Genomic DNA, 6,106 nt, shown 5'->3' on the forward strand with positions numbered 1-6,106 from the left:
ACAAAGCGCTGCACATCAGCCGCCCCTATAAATAGAGCTGGGCCCAGAACTGAACCTGGACGCAGGTTCTAGAGGCAGGGGACCCCTCCAGGTGTCGTTGGACTCCACGTAGCTGTGGAAACTGCTGAGACACGAGCAGACGTTCCTTCAGGGTGCTCCACGACCACGAGCGCGCTCACGAGTCTTTGTTTACAGACGGTAAAGCTGCGGTCGGTCGTCTTCATTCTTGGCTGTGGGTAGACACGTTTGTTGTGTCCGTTTGGGACGACGTGCAGAAGAAACGACCTGCTCGAGATTTAGACAAACTGTGTTTTGGTGTTTGCTGGAACTGCTTTGCTGCCGTGGCCGTCTTTAAGTTTGTTCTCTCAGAGAGATTCAATAAAATCTGTCCCAAACAATCCTCCATTTATAAAAGAAACGAGTGTAAGAAGACGTTAATCAAGTGAAATAAAAGTTATAGCTGCTGTAGATGAAGCGTTCTACCATCATCAGTCTGGTTTTTTATTTCGAGCTGCAGGAAAACGTGCCGTGTGCCAGTGTTGAGTATTGTGTTACTGGTTGCAGCGAACCCTCGTGTTCCGCTGTGAAAACGTCCCCAACACGAGTCGCCGTTGGCGTTTAGAGGACCGGAGTTTACCTCGGGTTTCTGCGCAGCGTTAAGAATTAAATCCCAGTCCCAGTGGCGTCGAACATTTTACGTTAGTTTTCAAGAGGAAGAAACGAGACGAGACTCGCTCACGAGTGCTGCGTCGGAGTAAAACGTGGAACCATCTCCGGCTGGTCGGCGCGTTCATAGGCGTCACAACAATTACATGTGAAGGGGACGTGTCCCCCTCACATTTCAAAAGTACTCATTTGGACCCCCCCCCACACACACACACACACACACATTCTTTGTTTCGGCTGCTCCTTCTTCAGGGGTCGCCACAGCGAACTGTCACGAAGACTTGGCAATAACTTTTTACACCAGGTGTCCATCCTGACGCAACCACCGACCACTGAGCTACCACAGCCCTCTGAGTGGAGCAGAGAGCTGCTGTCAAGGGTATCTGGTGGGGTAGCAGATGGTGGGGGTTAAGGGCCTTGCTCAAGGGCTGAGGGTGGGGCAAATGAGGGTGGAGACAGGTGTGTTTTTTTTTTTCACCTTTCCCACTCACATTTTGATGTTGTCGGTACCGGGAGTTGAACCGGCGATCTTCTGATTACAGGCCCACCTCCTCTAACCTCCACGCCACCACTCCCAGACGCCCCCACCCTGACATTTACCATGAAATATTAGTTCACCCAGCGCCGTTTCTCTCTCTTCGTGAACGATCCATTCCACTTGATCAATGGGAGAATACACAAACCACAAAAAATCCACTCCGGGTTTTCCTGGTTACCCACAACAACTCCACAACACGTGCAGTGTCTCCCCAAGGTCACTTGACGGGTCGGGGGAGGAGGGGGAGACACCTGTGTTGCACACTAGCTTAGCGCCACGTTAGGGCGGTTAATTGTTGACGGGGTGGGGGTTATGATGCGTGAGAAGCAGAGCGCTACGTCTGTAGCATCTTAGCGTGTCTGTAGTGTACGTAGCTAACTTAGCGCTACGCTAGTGCCTGCAGTTGTCGACTGGGTGTGATGGGGGAGCGTTGTGCCGTGCTCTCTCAAATAGTTATTGAATCAAGTGTTTACTTATGGAGGTAAAAGTTTAATAGCTGTTAAAATACTGCAGAATGCAGGAACTGGGATCTACTTTATTCAAAAATTTCAGGGATAGGACCCTCCCCCCACCCCCACCAGTGTGTCCCTCCACATTACAATGCTTCTGACGTCAGTGGGTGCGTTGTTGTCTGAAGATCATGTTGGAGGGAAAGCTTGAACATTTCAGGGATAGGACGACTCTTTTGCTTTTCCGTGTATTTAAGGTCAGTTTCGTTTGTGTTGACCTGTTGATGCTTGTGTGTCCGCAGCTTCGTCGTCTGCACGGCTCTGGACTCCCAACGAGGGGATGGGACAAGCCGAACTGTGAAGAATCCACAATCCTGAGTTGAGCTGGAAGAGACAAACTGGATAATTTATTTCAATAAAACTGATAAACACAAATAATCATCCAGTTGTTGGCGACAACAGCCGGAGAGATGTCAGTTCTGAAACCAGGATTTATTTAGATTTATTGTTTTTTGTTTCCTGAACATGACATTCCTGTTCACGTCTGTTCTGAACTCTGCCGTGACACAGGTTCGGTCCGAACAGCTCCAGACATCTGAGATTAAAGGGTTTGACCCGCGAACGTCCTCGTGCCTTAAAGACGCTTCACACCAAGTGCGATTGGTTCTTCGAATTCAGAGAAGCTGAGATGGAAAATCTCCGAGGTCTGTTGGTTTCAGGCTTCACGTTTTGTTCTTGATAAAGTTACGAGTTTTAAAGAAACGCTGGAATGAACCTTTGCCGACGCGTCCCGGAGGAACGTCTGCAGGTCTGAGGCGAAGTGGAAGGAGCTGGTCGTGCTGCTGAAGCCAAAGAGCTCCTGTTGGACCGCACCTCGTGTTTTACTGCTGCAGTAACCCATTCCCTTCATGACTGCACAACCACGCAGCCAGATATCGTAGTGCTGGAGAGACGCAGCGGCTTCGAGCTCTTGAACTTTATCACTTCAAAGGGAAAATTGCAATTATTTGTGACGTAGAGCTTTGCACCTTTTTTAATATACAAGTACGTTATTAATAGTCGTGTGATGGTTTGATCCAGAAGATGTGAAGTGGACCATTACACCTGAGCAGTGTTGAGTCTAAATATTTCATCTTCTCTGATTCGGGACAAATCTGAGCTCCCATCTGGAAATGATTCCCGAAGCCAGCCTGAGACGCTAATCCCATTTTATTTTCCTCCGTTCCCGTCTTTATTGAATCTTTAGCAGCTGCACAAGATGCTGCGTTAGCTGCGGCCCGCGGACCGAGTCCAAGGAAACACTACAGCAGATGCGTGCGCCGCTGCGAGAACAGCCCCGGGCTGAACGGAAATATGGAGCTGCTGCAAGAGACAGGAAGGAGAGGAGTTCAGTCCGGAGAACGAGATGAACTGTTCTGGAAACCAGCAGTCGCTCTGCGGGACATCAGGTCCGTGTCTCACCGGGCTGCGGCCACTTGGACTCGGAGTCACTGAACTGACACGTCGGTGCTCGTTGCTCAGATGTTGCAGATTTTCAGTGAATTTTCGGCCCAAAATTGCCAGAAGCACAAAAAATCGATCTGTTGCGGTACATTATCACAACTTAAATGTGCCGGACGTTTCAGACTGCGTCGTGGCAGTTTGAAGAAGGCTGCGCTACAGCGCGCTCGAGTTGGGCTCTCGGTTCTCTGCGCCAAGGAATTTGTGCGATATTGATGCAGTGTGCGCAAAATTGTCAATTCAGTGTGATGCCAAGTGAACGTTGGGACAATAAACGGGCGAGAAGTCTAAAAGGCGTCAAACATCCCGGTCCAGGAGTCCTTTTGTCGTCCAGCGAGAAGGGATGGGGATCAGAACCCCAACCCGGATCAGGACCACACTAAGGTAGAGAATGTCTCCGTCTCCTGGATCGCCCAACAGAGTTGTCTCAGATTTATCTTTTGGACTCACAACAACCAAACTGACTTGATTACAAAAATTTATGTGACAGATGTTTTGAAAATGGGCACAAATTCCTGCGACACGAGCGCCCTGAAGCCAAGGAACGCTCGCGAGTGTTCCCAGACGTTTTGGGAACTCCTCACCAACAGCAGGCGAGCTTTTAGTTTCAGGGCGCCGCAGATCTGTTTTATTTATCTTTTGTAGCGTGCTCCTACCTGATTTTTGGTCTTTTTAGTAAATTTCATTTAGTTTTTTAAAATAAAGTGCATTTTAAGTGGGATGGATTCTTGGGACTTGACGTCTTAATTTGAAATCTGACCGACTTTTCCTTTTGGTGCTTTAGCAGGAAGTCAACTCCTGGCTTTTTCTTTTAGTTTTACTAAACTTGCAGCTCTTGGCTATTTTTTGTTTGTTTTAACTCATCATGTTCAGAAAGAACGGAAAGCCAAGTTTGGGCTCATAAGGTTAAAGGTCCAGTGTGTGGTTCACAGCGACATCTTGTGGCACAAACGTCAAACTGCAGCCACGTCAGTCCAGCTGCCTCCTTCCTAAAAAGCCGAAGGCTGGTTTTATCGATGAATATGGTGCCTGAGTTATGCGTTAGTGGGCAAAAAGTGGTAGCAGCTTCGGTAGTTGGATCAATTAATTAAATCGACTTGTGCACAAAAGATGCCAGTTTTTTTATGTTAGCATAAAATGTTGACGTAACCGTTGCGTTCGGCTCGTACAAATATAATGTAGCGGTTCCATTTGCGATGCAGACCGAATCAGGATGATTGCTTTAGTTCAAAACGACTTCCACGAGTTATGGTTTCTGTTCGCAGGAAACTTTTATTTAAACAGTTTCATAAAGGACAAATCTTCGATCGCTGTCTGGACTTGGCGCTAACGCCACGATCAAACTCCCATCTTAACGATGGCACCAACACCGGATGAAAAATGTCTGTTTATTTTGGAGCTGTTGTACAAGAGGATCCACTTTTAGCTACGATGTTTTAGGGTCACACTGATGGTCACAGTGGTGCAATTGAACCAAAAATCTGTTCTTAATTTGGAAACGTTAACGTGGAATTTGTTTATGAAATGGTTTTTCTTTGTCCCCTTTGACTGTTGATGGAAGTATTTCACTAGGCTGTGACGGATGGAGACCAGTGAAATTTTACTGAATATTGAAACTGGTTCCAAATAACTGACTTCTCTGACTATTTTAAGACAAAATTTGTTTCTTTTGAATGTGTTGAAAATTTAGGCAACAGGTCTCAGATTCAGGAGGACATTTGAGAAGTCTTGCCATTTTGAAAAGTTTTCTAGACTTCTTTGCAAACGACGTTCACACACTAGTCTCTGACATTCACAGCCCGGTGAGACGCCATCTTTCTCACTCCAATACGTTACTCAGGGCTTTACTTTGCAAAGAGCCTTCATGCTACTGCCCAAAGCTCCGCCCCTTTTTGGGGGAAACCAAATCCAGCTACATCAGGCAGGCAGTGTGGGAAAACAAACGATGCAGTTTGACAATCAGACATGCGTCACCTAAAAATGTTCCAGCAGCGAGTTCACCTGAAGGTGTTTGAACGAAAGTTTACATATAGTTCTTCTTTGTTTTTGTTTTGTCAAACCCTCACAGGAAGCCGTAGATGTTGAACGGTACCAAACGTAAAACTGAAGAGGTCCATTTCTGAAACTCGTCGTAGCTTCAGCTGTTTTTTATTTGTCTGCACACTTGTGTAGCTTGTTTAAAAATGTGATTTAACCCTTCAGGATGTTGAATCGCTCCTCACCTGAACTCTGACGTGTTTCTGTGGCCCTGGTGGTAGCGACCGCACCGACCCGTGGTCAGGACTAGGTTCTGCCGTTGTCGTTCTTGTAGTCTCCTTCGGGTTTTTGATGATTCCACTCGAACACTTTACGTACACTATGCAACAAACGGTTGTCTGCCTCACCGTAAACCGCACAGAACCACGTCGTTCTCCACCTGTTGTGTGTAACGTCTGTTTTCTTCTCTTCGTGTGCACAGAATCATAAAATTAACTGTTTTTGTTATCGACGCTGACAGGAGCCATTAGATGTTTGACAAAACATTTTGTATTTTTGTTCTTTCTGCTGTTAATGTTTGACTTATTTTCTGGAAATAAATAAGAATATAAAATAAACTGAAGTCTCTGTATCGTTTTTTAAATAATTAAAACGTGTAATCATGGTGTGTTTGTGCAAAAGAAGGGGGATGTCGAGTAAAATGATTTAACCAGGTCGAGTCACGTCCTTTGTCTAAATGTTTCATCTTTTATCCAAAAGACTTCTTCAGTCTGAGGAGCTGCAACAAACTCAGTCTTATTATTTTATTTATTTAAACCTTTATTTTGCCAGGAAAGAAATCCATTGAGATTATTACTCTCTTTTACAAGAATGTCCTGGGCGAGGTGCAACAAGCCGTTACAGCAACAGTCTTCATAACAGCGATTTTCAAATATTAACAGAACATCAGGTAATAAAATAAATACAATGCAAGTTT

This window comes from Nematolebias whitei, chromosome 11 (genome assembly GCF_014905685.2).
Source record: "Nematolebias whitei isolate Nwh7 chromosome 11, NemWhi1, whole genome shotgun sequence".
Classification (NCBI taxonomy): Eukaryota; Metazoa; Chordata; class Actinopteri; order Cyprinodontiformes; family Rivulidae; genus Nematolebias; species Nematolebias whitei.